Raw genomic sequence first — 19242 nt, forward strand, 5'->3', positions numbered from 1 at the left:
GCTAAAGTAGGGGTTAGGGTTGGTGCTAGAGTTAGGTTTGTGGTTAGGGTTATGGTTAGGTTTCGGATTAAGGTTAGGGGTATGTTGGGGCTAGTGTTGTGAATAGGGTTATGGTTAGGGTTGGGATTAGGGTTAGGAGTGTGTTGGTGTTAGGGTTGGAGTTAGAATTGCAGGGTTTCCACTATTTAGGTACATCAGGGGGTCTCCAAACGCGACATGGCGCCTCCATTAGTTCAAGCCAATTTTGCATTCAAAAAGTCAAATGGTGCTCCTTTCCTTCTGAACCCTGCCATGCACCCAACCACTGGCTTTTCCCCACATATGGGGTATCGGCATACTCAGAAGAAATTTCACAACAAATTTTGCAGTCCATTTTCTCCTGATGCCCTTGTAAAAATAAAATAAATTAGCTACAAAATAAATTTTTTATGACAAAAGTTAAATATTCATTTTTTCCTCCCACATTGCTTCAGTTCTCGTGAAGCACCTGAAGGGTTAATAAACTTCTTGAACATGGTTTTGCGCAGCTTGAGGGGTGCAGTTTTTAGAATGGTGTCATTTTTGGGCATTTTCTGTTATATTGACCCCCCAAACTCACTTGAAATGTGAGTTGGTCCCTAAAAAATGGTTTTGTAAATTTTTCTGTAAAAATGAGAAATCGTTTGTAATGTCACGTGTGACTGAATACACTGCCTCCAGCAGGGCGAATTTCTATAACACCCATGAACCTGGATACACCGCCTCCAGCAGGGCGAATTTAAACAGAGTTAAAGGAAACACTGGGGAAACCGTTACAATGGAGGGCCCTGCAATAGGGAACGGGGATGTGGAGACCTTCCTGCACTCCCTGAGTCAGTGTCCCTACACTCTTGACGATCCCTAGGCAGGTTCTGCACCTGGCGATGAGCTGGATACCTCAAATCCCTAGCTCGCCCTGCACCTATCCCTTTCTAGTGAATTGGACGGCGCAGAAACTAATCCCACCACTGCACTAATACACACATAAGGAAAGTCACAAACAGGGAAAACACCACTTAGCTTTGCTCTGTTGCTATTGCTCCCAGCAACAGAGTACAACACCAAAGTTCAGCTTCACCCCTGAAGCTCGACACCTGAATTCAGCTTCCGCCTGAAGCTATTACACCAGAGCTCCCCTGAGCTGCAAGGAATTCCTCTCTGTAGTTCCTTCCTTCACCAGACTTGGTTGGAAATGAGCAATATTACCAACCGTGAGTGAGACCACCTGCTACTCCTTTATAGGTAGCAGCCAGGGAATCACACCTGCTTCATTGTCACGTGCAATAACACTAGCGGCCACCGAGGGCAGCTAAACTAAAGTAACCAGAGTGCAATGACCCTAACGGCCACCGGGGGCAAAACTAGAACTGAAACAACCACAGTGTAATGACCCTAATGGCCACAGGGGGCAAAACTAACTTTAAGCAAACAGCTTACAGGAAAAAAAAGGTTACTTGTGCAAAATCTGTCATAATCCAACCTGGATCATGACAGTACCCTCCCTCAATGAGGCGCCTCTGGACCCTCAAGACCGCTCTTCACCAAAAAAAACCCACCTACAGTGGGGACGCCCAGATCCAGAGTTCACCCCAACAACAACCTGAACTTGGTTTATGACAAACGAGCACCACTGGCATTGGCAATGTATGTTCCGGAGGCACCACCCATCTCCAAAGCGCCGATCTGGGGAATGAGTGGTATTTGGGCACATTTGTGTGTAACTCCAGCTGGCAAGTCTCCGGGTCCTGGATTGCCGACACCAGGTACGGCCCAATCACCTGAGAATTCCTGACCCCTGCAACATACTTCCACTGGATGTTTTTGGTGGCCACCCATACATGCTCGTTCACACACAGGTCCTGACCTGAACGTTCATTGCCACACTTTCGTTTGTCACAATACGGTGAACTCTTTCTGGAACTGACAACAGAGGCGTCCCCCTGTGTCACCACACTCACAACCCCGCAATTCACCAAGGGAAACACTACCCTCCAACCTCTCCCACTACAAGGTCTGTGCCTCTCAGGGTTGGCTAATGGCGAGGGTTGAACCTTGCTCCTACTCTCCTGCAGCACCTCTGCTGCTCTCACTGGAGAGGAAGGGGACCTTTGTAAAGAGATGGCAGAGACAGTAGCCCCTAGGCAGCAGCCCTCACACGACTGCTCCCAGCTGACTACTTCCCTAGTCCACCCATCTAAGACCAGGTTGTGTTTTTTAGACCAAGGGGGCCCACAATGATAGGTGCTGGATTTCCCTCCAAGACGTAGTATGACTGGGACTCATCATGATGTCCACTATGCAGCACAATGTCTTCTATGACTTGGTTTAACCCCCCCCAGCTCAGTGGGACAGAGTTAATGGCCTGGACGCTTATGGGTTTGTCCGGCTTCTCACACCTCAGACCATGAGTCTGGACAAACTGAGCATCCACAGGACTGACTTCTGCTCCACTGTTAACAAGCACCGGTATGTCCTCAGGTACCTCGCCAACCATCACCTCTGCTGACATAGTACCTTCTGAGGGCGAGGAGGAAATATACACTCCCAGGTCGTCTTCCTCCACACGACCAGGGGGACACGGCTTCTCTGATATTACCGAAGTTTCGGCGTGAGTGCCAAGGACTAAATCATTAGTCTGCTCACTACAGGGACGTACCCCTTCATCTTGGGGAACACCAGGCAGCACCATGGGGACATCAACTCCTCCCACCTGCCTGGGTACGTCCACCTGTATAAGCAAGTCCTGCTCCCCAGCAGGGACTCCAAGGCGCATCTTCGCCAAAGCCGCGAATGGACCCTCTAGTTGAGGCAGAGGGTAGGCCTCAGACCCATAATTCTGCTGCAGGTGCTGCTTAAACACATCATTCAGTTCCTCCCTCATCTCAGTGAGGACCAGCAGCAACTGCTCACCGGTCTGAACTTGGCCCATGGCTCACCAGAGAAAAAAGTTAAGGTTGGTGATAATGTAATGTCACGTGTGACTGGATACACCGCCTCCAGCAGGGCGAATTTCTATAACACCCATGAACCTGGATGCACCGCCTCCAGCAGGGCAGATTTAAACAGAGTTAAAGGAAACACTGGGGAAACCGTTACAATGGAGGGCCCTGCAATAGGGAATGGGGATGTGGAGACCTCCTGCACTTCCCTGAGTCAGTGTCCCTGCACTCCTGATGATCCCTAGGAAGGTTCCGCACCTGGCGACGAGCTGGATACCTCAAATCCCTAGTTCGCCCTGCACCTATCCCTTTCTAGTCAATTGGACGGTGCAAAAACTAATCCCACCACTGCACTAATACACACACAAGGAAAGTCACAAACAGGGAAAAACACCAGTTAGCTTTGCTCTGTTGCTATTGCTCCCAGCAACAGAGTACAACACCAAAGTTCAGCTTCACCCCTGAAGCTCAACACCTGAATTCAGCTTCCGCCTGAAGCTATTACACCAGAGCTCCCCTGAGCTGCCAGGAACTCCTCTCTGTAGTTCCGTCCTTCACCAGACTTGGTTGGAAATGAGCAATATCACCAACTGTGAGTGAGACCACCTGCTACTCCTTTATAGGTAGCAGCCAGGGAATCACACCTGCTTCATTATCACGTGCAATAACATTAGTGGCCACCGGGGGCAACTAAACTAACGTATCCAGAGAGCAATGACCCTAACGGCCACCGGGGCCAAAACTAGAACTGAAACAACCACAGTGTAATGACCCTAATGGCCACTGGGGGCAAAACTAACTTTAAGCAAACAGCTTAAAGGAAAGAAAAGGTTACTTGTGCAAAATCTGTCATAATCCAACCTGGTTCATGACATTGCTGGTCAACTTTTAACCCTTATAACTCCCTAATAAAAAAAATGTTGTTTCCAAAATTGTGCTTATGTAAAGTAGATATGTGGAAAATGTTATTTATTAAGTATTTTATGCAATATGACTCTCTGATTTAAGGGCATAAAAATTAAAGTTGGATAATTGCAAAGTTTGAAATTTTTTTGCCATATTTCTGTTTTTTTCAAAAATAAACGCAAGTCATATCGAAGAAATTTTACTACTAACATGAAATACAATATGTCACGAAATGTCATAAAAGCGTTCCAGAGTTATAATCACATAAAATGACAGTGGTCTGAATAGTAAAATTTAGCTTGGTCATTAAGTACCAAATTGATTCTGTCACTAAGGGTTTAAACCAAGAGATGACTCTCAGAAAAAAATATTACTTATGGCAGTACTGGAAAATCAAAACCATGTTTATTCAAGTGATTCAATTCATCTCAAAATGGATGAAGCTAGAGGGCATCCCTAATTATGGACAGATTCTCACTCAGCTGGTCCTCTAAGACAACTTAATTTTATACTTTGAATGTGTTAGTCATACAGTCAATGATAGAGATGGTGAAACTGAATGGTAAAGTCTGAGGTCTGTACCATACTCCTCGAGTCTGTGCATGGACTCCTGACACGGACTACTCCTGAAGTCCATGTTACTGTTCGGGTTTGGCAGCCCAAAGTTTGTTGAAGGGCTGCAGCACAGCCAATCAACAAGCTCTTGTGTGTGGACACTTCTGGCTCAATCACAGCCATGTCAAGTATTGACACGGCTGTGATTGGTCAGCATACTGAGTAAAAAAAATGGAGTGCCGTCCATTTCTCATAGTCAGCGCAGCAAAGCTGACAGCTTTTTCTTGGCTGGTTATAAAAAAATAGAGGGGTCCCTAGACAGTTTTTTTTATTAATGCAAATAACAATAATAATAATAATAATAATAATAATAATAATAATAAATAGAGTGGGTTCCCCTCCATTTTTGATAACCAGCCAAGCTATAGCAGATATTTGGGGCTGTTTTTCTCAGTCTGGGGACGGGTCATGGATAGTGGTCCTTCCCAGCATAAAAATAGCAGCCTGCAGATGCCCAAGAAAAGATGCATCCATTAGATTCACCAATTATGGCACTTTGCCTGATTTTCCCACTTTCCCTGGTGCAGTGGCAAGAGGGGTAATATTTTTGGGATTGATGTCAGCTTTGAAATGTCAGCTGACATCATTCCCAGGGGTTTGCAATGGAGAGGTGTCTATAAGAAGCCCCCATTACTAACTCCTTAAACCAGACTTTGATGGAATGGTCTGCAGGTGTCATGCCACATTTGGAGAGCCCCTGATGTGCCTAAACAATGAAAAAAAATTTAGTTAGCCCATTTAGTTGCCCTATTTTGGAAGCTACACCCATCAAGGATTTTATCCAGAGATATAGTGAGCATTTTGAACTTACAGGTGCTACACAGAATTTGGTAACATTAGGTTGTCATATTCACAATTTTCACTTTTTTCACGAAAATGTTGTTTTCATGCTAAATTTGTAATTTTTTCAATGGATTATATGAAAAAGCAGATGCCATAATTTATTGTGCAATTTGTCCAGAGCATGACTATACCCCATATGTGGTCAAAAACTTTTTCTTGGGCACATGGCAGGCCTAGGAAAGGAAAGAGGGCTATTTGCCTAGATCAATTGTGAATGTCATGTTTCATTTCAAAAGTCCTGTACATGTGAAAACAGCAGGAAACCCCAAGTGACCCCATTTTGGAAAATTAATTAATCTACAGATGTAGTGAGTATTTTGAACCCATAGATGCCTCACAGAATTTTATAACATTAACCCATTTCCGACATATGGCGTACTATCCCGTCCATGTGCCCTAGGCCTTAATGCCCATGGACGGGATAGTATGTCATATGCGATCAGTCGTGCTCAGGGGGAAGTGTGACTGATCGCGGCTGGGCATCAGCTGATTCTCACAGCTGACACCCGGCACTAAGTGCCAGGAGCGGTCACGGTCGCTCCCGGCACTTTAACCTCCAGAACACTGCGATCAAACATAATTGCAGTGTTCCAGGAGCAGACAGAGGGGTTGTCAGCTGTGACAGCCGCTATGTATTTGGATCGGAGACCCTGTGGCATGACGTGGGGTCTCGATCGCTGCCATGGAGACCAGATGTCATAATGTCAAAATCTGGGTCTCCAAAGCTGAGAGACTTCCTGTCATGCATATTGCATGTCAGGAAGTCTATCAGGTTAGTGAGAAATCCATGCAGCGCTGACAGGTTGTATAGCATGCATCTCTGCATGCTATATAAGCGATCAGCTTGCACAAAATGAGTGTCACATAGTGGGACAAGGTGTAAAAGTAAGAATTAAATTTAAAAAAATTAAGTAATTGTAAAAATATTTTACAAAATAATAAAGAATAATAAAAATCAATATTTATTCTATCAATAAATATTTAAATAAAAAAATGTAATCAATAAAAGTACACATTTAGAATCACCGTGTCTGTAATGACCCGACCTATAAAACTGTCCCACTAGTTAGCCCCTTTAGTGAACACCATTAAAAGTTAGGGCTAGGGTTGGGACTAAAGTTAGGGTATGGTTGGGATTAGGGTTAGGGTTGAAATTATGGTTAGGGGAGGGATTAGGGTTAGGGTTGGGATTAGGGTTAGGGGTGTGTTAGGGTTAGGTTTGTGGTTAGGGTTATGGTTAGGCTTAGGGGTGTGATGGGGTTAGGACTGGAGTCAGCATTGGGGGTTTCCACTGTTTAGGCACATCAGGGGCTCTCCAAACGCAACATGGTGTCTGATCTCAATTCCAGCCAATTTTGCATTGAAAAGTCAAATGGCACTCCTTTCCTTACGAGCTCTGCCATGCGCACAAACAGTGATTTACCCCCACTTATAGGGTATCAGCATACTCAGAACAAAATGCACAACACCTTTTGGGGACTAATTTCTCCTGTTACCCTTGGAAAAATAAAAAATTGGTGGGTGAAAAGATCATTTTTGTGAAAAAAATATGATTTTTTATTTTTACGGCTCTGCATTACAAACTTCTGTAAAGCACTTTGGGGTTCACAGTGCTCACCTCACATCAAGATAAGTTCCATAGGGGTCTACATTCCAAAATAGTGTCACTTGTGGGGGGTTTCCACTGTTTAGGCACATCAGGGGCTCTCCAAACATGAAATGGCGTCCGATCTCAATTCCAGCGAATTTTGCATTGAAAAGTCAATTGGCGCTCCTTCCCTTCCAAGATCTGCCATGCGCTGAAACAGTGGCGTACCTGCATATATGGGGTATCAGCGCACTCAGGACAAATTGTACAACTTTTGTGGTCCAATTTCTCCTGTTACCCTTGGGAAATAAAACAAATTGGATCTGAAATAAATTTTTTTGTGAAAAAAAGACAAATGTTCTTTTTTTAAAAACATTCCAAAAATTCCTGTGAAGCACCTGAAGGGTTAATAAACTTCTTGAATGTGGTTTTGAGCAGCTTGAGGGGTGCAGTTTTTAAGAATTGTGTCACTTTTGGGTATTTTCTATCATATAGACCCCTCAAAGTGACTTCAAATGTGATGTGGTCCCTAAAAAATGGTTGACACACTGAGATCTTGATCATGTGGCCCTGATGTTTGCCATGGCAATTTATGGCCAAATAATGGCCTTAGAGTCTGCCGGCTTCAGCGGCCTGTTCAGACATTATCAAAATTTAGATGGTAAAAATTCACTTTTTCATTCCTGTCACGCCACTTTCCTTTAATTCATGAAAATCATCTGAAGGGTTAATGAATAATGAACTACCTGAAAGTAATTTTGAATACACTGAGGGGCGCTGTTTTTAAAATGGTATCACATTTGGGGGTTTCCAATATATAGCATCAACAAAGTCACTTTGAATTTGGACAGGTACCTAAAAAAATATGTTTTGTAAATTTCCTTGAAAAAATCAAATATTACTGCTGCATTTTTAAACCTCCTAAAAGGATAACAAAATAAAACAACATCTTTCAAGTGGTGCTGATGTAAAGTAGACATGTGGGATATGTTATGTATTAATGTTTTTGTGTGGTATGACTATCTGGATTAAAGGGATAGTCGTTCAAATTTGAAAATCACAATTTTTAAAAAAATTTGGCAAATTTCTATTTTTATAAATAAATGGAAAACATATGGACTTAAATTTACCATTATCATAAAGTATGATGTGTTATGAAAAAACAATCTCAAAATTAATGGTATATATTCAAGCATTCCAGAGTTATTACTACATAAAGTGACATGACAGATTTTAAATAATTGGACAAGTCACTAAGGGGTTAAAAACATTTTTTTTTTCACTTTTAGCATGCTTCAATAGTCTCCATGGGAGACTAGAAGCTGCCATAACCTGATCGGCTCTGCTACATAAAGGCTATGTAGTACACTAAAGGAACAAAAAAGCGCAAATAGGGTCTTATCCGGGTTAATATTAAAAAATGTAAAAGAAATTCACTCACCTATGGCAGGAGAGATCAGGCATGTACGATTAGTAGTGAGCTGCTGCACGTCCAAAGGTCAAACAAGTGACTGCTGATATAACAATTCTTATGGAACTAATTTATGGACTTCCTTGCTCTGCTTGACAAAATACAGGATTCCAATTATGGTGGAAGAAAAATCATTTATTCCCAACGCGTTTCGAAGTAAGAACTACTTCTTCCTCAGGGGATGACAAACATCTTTGTCATCCCCTGAGGAAGAAGTAGTTCTTGCTTCGAAACGTGTTGGGAATAAATGATTTATCTTCCACCATAATTGGAATCCTGTATTTTGTCAAGCAGCGCATGGAAGTCCATAAATTAGTTCCATAAGAATTGACATAAAGGCTATGATGAGATTGTCTCCATGTAGCAAAATTGCTGACTTGCTATAAGCGCCGACCACCGGGTGGTGCTCATAACAATCCAATAGTGACAACTATAGAGGTCTCCAGGAGACCTTTGGTTGTCATGCCAACCCATCGATGACCCGCGATCATGTGACGGGGTCATCGATGGGTCAGATTTCTGGCACAATGGCCAGAAATGCATGTAAAATACCACTGTCAACATTTGATAGCAACATTTAACAAATTATCAGCCACAGGAGGATGCAGATTCCACCTGCGGCTGTTAGCGGCACATGTCAGCTGTTCAAAACAACAGACATGTGCTGGGAAAGGTGCGGGCTCCGGCAGAGGGAGGAGGAGTCCAATGATGGATAGATCCGTCCTTGGTAGTTAAGGGGTTAATTATTGAAAGATTTTTTTTTTTTAAATAGCATGGGCTCCAGCATAATTTTCTTAACCAGTGGAGGGAAAGCCGATAGCTGGCGACAGATGTTTATAGCCTGGGAATGGGGTAATACCCCTGGAACTTGCCAGGTTATTAACATCAGCTCACAGGTGAATTTGCAGCCTCTACTGGCTATTAAAATGGGGGACTCCCCAAAAAATATGATGTAGTGGTCGCTATAATTAATTACCAACAAAGGCTATGCAGGCAGCTGCGAGCTGATATTAACAGCCTAGAAAGGAGCCATGGATATTGCCCCCTAGGCTAAAAACATCAGCTCTCTGCCACCCCAGAAAAAGCATATTTATAAGATGCACAAATTCTGGCTCTTACCCTCGTTCTCCCTACTTGCCATGTAGCAGTGGCAAGTGCGTTAATAATTGGGAGGGTTGATGTCACCTTTGTATTGTCAGGTGACATCAAGAACCAAGGTTAGTAATGGAGAGATGACTATAAGACACCACCATTACTAACCCCATAGTCATATTGTATAAAAACACACTAAAAATAAAGTCCTTTAATTGAAAGAATGACACAGACTCCTTTAAGAAAAAATCTTAATTATTCCATACTTACAACATTGCCTATTTCAGTGACGCCATTGTCTCCTGCAAGAGAATTAAAATAAAGACAGCAATATCCCTCACCTGTCCTTTATTCTGTCCCATGCAGTAATCCATGTCTGGGGGATTTAAATAATTTAAAAATATGGCGTGGGGACCCCTCTATTATTGATAACCAGCCTTGCTGAAGCTGACAGCTGAAGGTTGCAGCTCCCAGCTGTGAGTTTTGCCTAGCTTGTTATCAAAATATCAAAATATGGGGGAACCCACCCAGGTTTTTTAAAATTATTATTATGGGAGCAGCAATCTCATCAGCTGACACCAGTGACCGGAGGTAAACTTTATACCTCCAATAACAGTTGTGCGCTAACGCTGTCTTTTGATAGCATGTGAACCGTGGCTGTCTGACCGGCTGTGGTGATTTCACCACCGATCAGGAGCGGTTTTTGCCATGCTGTCATCCACATGACAGCGTGGCAAACACTATATATTCGGGCCCCCCATTCACTGGTTCTGGTCCGCTGCTCAGAGTCTCTGCTGGATGACAGGCTGTATGGTCACATAATGCAACCATGCAGCCTGCTATCTAGATATATCAGAGCTGACTATGAGGTCACATTCTGCTGACGTTGACTTTTCAGCAGCAAATATGCTGCAAAAAACATCAACCTGCGTATTTAAAACATTTATTCACCATCCATTCAAGTCAATGAGTGAAAAACATTGCAAAAATGCTGAAAGAAGTGACATACACTATTTAAAAAAAACACAGCAAAGCACAAAATCCTGATGACAAAAAAAAACAATGTGTGTGCATGAGAAAAATGTAGTAAAAACAACCAGTGTGAGCATACCCTAAATATAGAATTAATCTCCTTAAATAGGTCACTGATTAATAAATTAATTGCATTGATCTCTTCTTGGTAAATACTAGGTTGATGGGATATGTTTGTTGTGTATTGGTGTAGAATTTATGATAAGATACTGTGTATAACTGCTTCATTCAAACTATATAGATTGTAACCATAACCAGAATATATCCCTATTTTTATATGTCATTCACCCATTGAATATGATAGTGAAAGCAAAATGAATTTTTACGTTACTCCTGTCGGCATCCTTTAGATATTAATCCATCAGTGTATGAGTCAATTAAAATAAAAATAAATGGACAAAAAGTTGTGTCCCATTGGATGAAGTATATTATATATAAGTAAATGTAATATTGAGTAATACATTATATATTAGTAAATGAGTAATATTCAGTATCGCATAAACATGCCCACCTTGGGATACTGTCAAAGAGGTTACCAATGATTGTCTGAGGAATTTTTTACCACATTGAATATACTTGAGTACACAAATCATCAAGATCCACTGCTGGCAGCTCCCTTTGCAATTGTCTACCAATGACATCCCATGTGTGCTTGATAAGAGATGCAGGCCATTGTGGCACCTCTAGTTCACTCAGACTGCTTACGGTAGCATGAACAACATAGGACCTGGCATTGTCATGTTGTGTTATTTGTGTTTATTCGAAATTACGCAATTTGGGTCCACTAATATATTGGTACCTGTTTGCATTCTCTGTACAGCCCTGAAGAATATGATGGTGTAATGTAACGAACTGCATTATTATATTAAATAAGCTGTATTTTTCCTATCTCCACATACTTTACTCTCTGCTATAAAGAACAGCTTCACATGGAATCCTTTTTCTATGTCTTTGTAAACATTTATATAAATAAGTTAGAGCTGAGCAACCATCACAAAAGCCTGGCTATTGATGCTATAATTAAATTAAATAATGGAGACAAAGCGCAATTTTCATTTCAAAAGACTACAATCATATTTAGACAGTGACAAATAATTAAATTTCCACTTTTGAGTAATTCATTATGGATTTCCCATGGATTTATTATGGGTGTATTATAAGGATGGGCAAAAACACAAAAATTTGAGTTTGCAGACTTCTCAAAATTTGTAAAGGAAATTCAACTTTTATGTTCTAAACAAATATTAAAGGTGGTGTTTGGTTACAGAATATTGACAACAAATTCATAAAATTGGTCATCAGTATGAGATCAGTGGAGGTCCAATGCCTGGTACACCGGAGCATAATAAACCTAAGGTGAAAAAACAATAATACTCACCTAGACCTCATCTTCTTCATGTGTTTCCTTGCTGATCTGACCTTCAGTCGTGCAAGTCATTGGTCTTCTTGATAGGTCTTTTCCAGTTTTCAGAATATCCACTGCTGTCTAGATCTTAACCAACATGAATTGCATTGGGCTGTGACCTCATGAGTAGAGATAATTGGATCTTTCAAAATTTAAACTCACTGAATTCACTGAAGAGTTAGATTTTTGGTGAATAAATTCGAGTGAATCTCATAACAGTAAATTTATTGGAAAATGCATGTGGGAAAAAGGAGAGACAGAAAACCTTCCTGACCACAAAAGTTTACACTTTACAGGTAGGGCCGGTTTTAGACAAAGTAAGGCACTGGGTAAAAGTTTATAGTGTGGTCCTAAATGCTAACATATTGCACTATGGCAAAGAAACATTTCAGTTTACATGGGCTTAATTCAGGCAATTAAATGAATGAGATTGACAATATTGAAGACATTCCGCACCGGTTTACAGGTCTCTTACAAAAGCTGTGGAAATAATGAACACAGAATGATCACCAGTAGATCAGTATGCTCCCTTACACATCATGTTATCAGCAACACATCTGCATTTTACACCAGTTCACGTGCTGCTGAGTACAATGATTTTTGTTGTGCCATATACAATCCAATCAACTGATGAATGAACAGCATTTTACTCGTTCAATGGGCGATTGCTGATGTTTACACCTATCAGCTCCTGTCTGCCCTACCAGTATTTATAAATGTGGTCATAAAGTAAGAAAAAAGTTTAAATCTGTTGCTGTTCAATATTAGAATTGCAGCTCCAAGGAAAATTATTGACCCACAGTTAAAATACGAAGAAACATTCCAAATGACAAAATCTTCAAAGTTTCATTTTAAGACATAAGATTAAAATTCATGGTGGTAGATTAATTTTAATTTTACATCTTGAAATCAAACTTTGAAGATTTTATCCAATTCCCGACATTTTGAATTTTTCTTCATATTTATAAACGTGGACGCTACATAAACAGTATGTGTCACAAACACTGAATGTTAAACACACATATACACATACTGTATGTTGCAGACACATATCTACAGTATATATACATAGCACACACACACGTACAGTTGTGCTCAAAAGTTTACATACCCCAGCAGAATTTTTGCTTTCTTGGCCTTTTTTCAGAGAATATGAATTATAACACCAAAAGCTTTTCTCCACTCATGGTTAGTGGTTGGGTAAAGCTATTTATTGTCAAACCACTGTGTTTTCTCTTTATAAATCACAATGACAACCCAAAACATCCAAATGACCCTGATCAAAAGTTTACATACCCTGGTGATTTTGGCCTGATAATATGCATAGGAGTTGACAAAAATGGGTTTGAATGGTTACTAAGGGTAACATCTTGACCTGTGACCTGTGACAAATGTTCGGGATGCAAAGAAAAGCCCCCAAATAACATCAGCTGAAATACTGGACTCTCTGAAAACTAGCGGTGCGGCTGTTTCAAGATGCACAATAAGGAGGCACTTGAAGAAAAATGGGCTGCATGGTCGAGTTACCAGAAGAAAGCCAAATAACCCTAAACAAATGCTTGTCCACTGACAAAGACATGAACAGTCTATAATTTTAAGATTAGGTTAATTTTAACATTGAAAGATAAATAAAATCCAGAAAATCACATTGCATAAATTATATGAATTTATTTGCATTTTGCAGTGAGAAAAAAGTATTTGATCCCTCTGGCAAACAAAACAATACTTGGTGGCAAAACACTTGTTGGCAAGCACAGCAGTCAGACATTTGACACATGACTTAGGATGAAAGTGTCTGCACACAGTGTCTGAAAATTCCAATTCTGGTTTGGCTTTCATGTGACAAGACTTGGTAAAGGGTTGACATTGACTTTTAGGATTGCTACTTCGAGTACGTGAAAAAAAATAGATTGAAAACACATGAGCCATGCACAAAAGTGAACAAGTCGGTAGGACAGTGTTCACAACACCCAAAGACATGAAACACAGAAAAAACACAGTATAACAAATGCATAAAAATACTCTGTTGTAAAAATTATATGTAACAGTAAACAGCAACTGCTAGTAAAAAGATAATAACAAAACTAAATACCCTGTTTTTGTTATCATCTTTTTGCTAGCACTTGCTGTTTACTGTTACATTTAATTTTTATAATAGAGCATTTTTATGCGTTTGTTATACTGTGTTTTTTCTGTGTTCCAGTAGTTCTAGTCCTCTTCCTCTCTGAAGAGACAATTTGCATATTTTCCATAGGAGCATTGCGGCTTTAAGTCTCCTCATCTCGGCATGCTTAACATGTCACTCTCCGCTAGGAGAAATGATAGTTCTTGAATCACATTCTATACATAAACCATGTAGTGCAAACACTAGGATGAGAGACAAAACCAAACTGTGACAAAAGATGGTGCACATATAACAAATATATTTAATGAATTCCTTTCATGATGCTTTAGAAAAGGCAGATGATACCTATGCCAAAGATGAAAAATCAGGGTGCAGATTTGTCTCCAAAAGCAGATTATGCAAAGCACAAGAAAGAGCATGTGACACCTGAAAAAATAAATTAAATAATTAAAAAACTCTAATTTTTGTTTGACAAGTTGTATACATATAATTGAAACCAATATTATGAAAAAAACATTGAAATAAAATGGATCTACTTGATACGGAGGGATAAAAATCCAGGGATCACAACCTACAGTATCAGTTTATTGCACAGTTTCAATGTATTCCAGTATGCTTTAATGTTACAGTTGTAGCAAAGTCAGGGAGGACTGGGTTAAATACTAGCACTGCAGATTTTAATTAGATGCATCTGGCTTGCTTTAACTAAGAAAATGGGCATGTGTACACCTTGTTGTATCAGTCCGGTGAATGAAGCAGAGTAGAGTGTACTGAAGCTGGTGAGTGTCCAGCCAAAATGTGAGCTGTAGGTTGGAGAGAGACAAGAAAGAGTGTCTCTTTCTGAATGGAGACTGCATGGGTCAGCTTGGAAAGGTGTAGAACAATGTGTGGAAACTGCTGCTTATTCAGTGTGAACTGTACACGGAGTTGAACACTTCGGTTTGGTGCTGGAAGCTGCCAGAACCTAGGCTGAAGGGGATATCAAGACTGGTGAGATTATGCCTCTTCTGTGTATAAAGTTTGCTGTGGGAGAAAGGATTGTAATCTGTTCGGGTGAGCACACACTGACACATGTGCCCTGCTAAATATACTGTGCCCAGAAGAAGCTGTTTTTGATTTTGAATCCTTTGGAGGCTTCTGAAAGCAAAACAACTACCTGTTTGGACTAAACTGCATTGCCCGTGTGAATGCTACCTAATGACTACTTGAGAATGTGAGATTTTGAAGTTCCACATCTAGTCACTAGTAACACCATGCTTGCAGCACAATACACAATTATTAAAGATGATAGCATACAAAAGTAAACAAGAGCATTGAAGCATTATTAAAGATGATAGCATACAAAAGTCATAAAAATGAAGGCAAACATTGTAGTTTTCATAATATCCCGCTCACTGTAACTGAGTTAGAGTGAACAATTAACTATTTCTCACTGGGAAAATTCATTTTTGAGCTTTTGCTTTTTTTTCCCCTTCATCCAAGAACCATAACTTTTTTACTTTTTTGCCCATTAAACCATATGAGGGCTTGTTTATTGTGGTTCAAGTTGTAGTTTTGAAAGGCACCATTTATTTTATCATCCATTTTACTGGAAAGTAGGTGATGGGAAATTGCACGTAAAACTCACACTTATTACAGCATTCACTGTGTTGATAAACAGATTGGTCAATATGATTCCATAGGTTAGTACATTTACGGTAGTACCAAAGTTGTACAGTTTTTCTAAGTAGTGAAAAACAAACAAATTGTAAATTGTGAAAAAAAGTGCGTGTTTCTCTATTTTCCGTGACCTACAACTATTTAATTGCTAAATTGATGGAGATGAGTGTTTCTTTTTTTGCATGGTGAACTCATGTTTTTATTGATTATCATTTCAATTATTTTATCCTGCATTCACTTGTAGAATTTATTTTAGATTGTGATTTATCAGACTTTTACAGATGCAGCAATATCACGTTTATTTTTTTGTATCTTTTTCATCACTTTATTTGTAACGTGGGGAAAAAAGGTTAAATTGAATTTTAATATTTTATTTTACCGTATATATATATATATATATATATATATATATGTTTAAAAACTTGTTTTCACTTTATTTTTTAGCCACCTTGGGAGATTTGAATAAGTGATCATCTCATCGCTTTTACTAAAAATTACAATACCATATTGCAGAACTTAGTAAAAATCACTGTTTCTTGTGAATGCCAGCCCAGTTCGCTTGCTTTAAATGATTATATCAGAGATGGACAGCGTCATTTCAAGGGTTAACAGCAGTGGATAGAGTTCAGCTCCACTTACTGCTGTTAGAGGCAGATGCCAGTTGTATAACACAGAGAACATCTTTCAGGAATGATGCAGGCTCAGTTCCTGAGCCTACAATTGAAGACAGGGACCTGACGTTGGACATAGCAGTTAGTTTAATGTCAGGAAGGGGTTAAAACCAATGTGAACATTAAATTCTCATCTATTTCAAACAAGAAAAAAGTCCACCTGAAATTGAAATTACTTTTTCAACGCTATTTCACACATGACTAAACTATAATAAATTTCAGCCAGTAATCAAAGTACTACTTTCAGATATGAAATATTTTTTATGTGAATGGTTTACTGGTTTATGGAATTTTATAAAAAAAAGTTAAAGGAGTTGTCTGGTCAAAGAATATTGATGGCCCATCCAAGTGATAAGTAATTAATATCAGAACAGCTGTTAACAGATAAGTTGTAAATTTCTCCATTGTCCACCAGAAAATGGTGAATGGAGCTGCTCTGTGCAATTCCATTCAATATGTAGCAGCAAGTTTGGCATAACAGTTTATTGTAATAGGATCTGTTCGAGAACCCCTGCAGATAGATCATCACCATCCTGTGACTGAACAATCCCTTTATAGACACTGAAAGAATATATGTAGGAATAAATGCATCTCTAAAATAATCTATATATATAAAGCTGAGTTTTTGTATGTGTGTATGTATCAAGCCATGCCCACTTCACATAGCCCCGCCCACTTCACATAGCCACACTCATTCCACACGCAAAGCCCTGTCCACACAGTCCACGTTGATAGCGCACACAGATGGAGACACATTCACCTCGAAAGCCACCCTGCAAACCTCACTGGCTACGATGTCCCAGCCGCTGCGTGCTGCCATCAGGGCCGCTGCTTTCAGAGTATCAGTGTGTGGCAGGCACAGGCCACATCTAGCTCCATTATGTCTAGAATGGAGTTGCTCCTGTGAGGCATGATGTCAATGGAAAGGGAGGAGCCTTATAGATTACACCGTTGTGCTCATAACAGGAAGTTGCTTACATGTTTGAGGGGAAGAGAGGAGGGAGGTAAAAATGAGAGGAGTGAGGGGAAAATGAAAGGATTGAGGGGAAAATGAGAGGAGTGAGGGGAAAATAGTGGAGTGAGGGGAAAATAGTGGAGTGAGGGGAAAATGAGAGGCGTGAGATGAAAATGAAGAGGTGTGAGTGGAAAATGAGAGGTGTGAGTGGAAAATGAGAGGAGTGAGGGGAAAATAGTGGAGTGATAAGAAAATGACAGATGTGAAGTCAAAATGACAGGTGTGTGTGGGGGAAATGAGAGGAGTGAGGGGGAAAATGAGAGGTGTAAGGGAAAAAATGAGAGATGTGAGGGGAAAATGAGAGATATGAGGGTAAAATGAGAGATGTGAGGGGGAAAATGAGAGAAGTGAGGTGCTGAAGCAGTATGAGGCTGTGTATAGAGAAGAGTGAGGTGCTGCAGGAGGAGGCTGTGTATAAGGCCACATTCACACATTCAGTATTTGGTCAGTATTTTACCTCAGTATTTTGAAGCCAAAACCAGGAATGAGAGAAAAATACAGAAGTGGTGACGTGTTTCTAATATACTTTTCCTTTGATTGTTTAACTCCAAGTTTTAGCTTACAAATACTGAGGTAAAAATACTGACCAATTAATGTGTGAACAAGTTCTAAAGGAGAGAAGTGTGGTGCTGTAGAAGAAGTAGTCTGTGTATATGATACGCTTTATTGCAATTACTGGCCAGTCCTTGAAAGTAGTAGGGATCGATTTGCTATCTCCATGCTTTTCTCATGGTCAATTTTACGTGGCCTGTTCAAGAGTTGGAACTGCCAAAAATCTGTTCATTTTTGCACTGGAAGAAAAACAAAAATGTTGTTTATTAAAAGGCTCTTGAATGAGTTGAAAATAAAATACAATCAATACTTAGGTAATCGTTTAGTTACTTTGTGTTGCAAATCTGTAGTGTTGAATATATGATGTGAAATGTTTTTATATGCAATATAATCATTATAATTTGTTATAACCACAGTTAGTTACTATGCCCAGGCAACGCCGAGCTCTTCAGCTGGTATAATTATAAAAACTAATTACATGAAAATGTGCAGTTTATTGAAAGTGTATTGCGATATAGATTTTAAAAGATAAAACTATGTCAAATAAAAATATATTGTATTTTAGAGATACATTTATAGTTCCATACATATATATCATGAAAGAGATTGTCCAGTCACAGGATATTGATGAACTTTCAACAGGGTTGCAGTACAGGTCCCAGTAACCCTGCATCAGGCGCCTGACAGGCACAGCTCACACATTTTTATTTCCCACTCCTCTCCAAGGTGGCAGGGAATCCTGCCCCTCCCTGAACTTTCCTATCTTTAGGTGCTGTTTGAAACCCCCTCTTTCAGTTTTACCGCTGTCCTTACAGAGAGCAGGTGCAACCTCCGTCGCCTCTCGGGCTCATTGCATCCGAAGGTTCACACTTTTGAAGGGTAGTACTTTCTGTTTTTTTCATCTCAATTGTGTATTTTGGTTTTCTTACAAATAAGAGGGTTTTGGCGGTAGTTGTAAAATTTGGGTACTTTTAGTTTTTTTTAGTTTATGGTTATTCATTTTTTTTCTTTTTGCATCAGATTGTGTATGCTCTCTTTTAATACATCCTTTATGAAGGTCATGGATTACTTTTAGAGCCCATAAATTGTGATAATTAGATTTTATAGGCAGTTGTCTAACCTGTGATTTCCAGGCACACTGCGCATGAACTCAGGAATGTGCCTGACCTAGAGTTAAAATGAAAAGGAGCCATTATGTAAAACCCAGCAGTGGGCACTGGACATTTTTATTATATACTAATAGCTCCACCCACTCTGCATAGCCACACTCACTCCACATGCATAATGCTCCTTGCAGCCTTTCTGAGATTG

The 19242-nt window shown here is 40.0% G+C and overlaps 1 protein-coding gene across 1 annotated transcript in view; it reads right to left on the reverse strand.

Moving 5' to 3' along the window:
- GALR1 (galanin receptor 1) overlaps positions 1 to 19242 on the reverse strand; it is a 652342-nt gene that overhangs the window by 255361 nt on the left and 377739 nt on the right. The window lies entirely within an intron of this gene.

Source organism: Dendrobates tinctorius, unplaced genomic scaffold (genome assembly GCF_039654945.1).
Source record: "Dendrobates tinctorius isolate UK_male_01 unplaced genomic scaffold, ASM3965494v1 ptg000004l, whole genome shotgun sequence".
NCBI classification, from domain to species: Eukaryota; Metazoa; Chordata; class Amphibia; order Anura; family Dendrobatidae; genus Dendrobates; species Dendrobates tinctorius.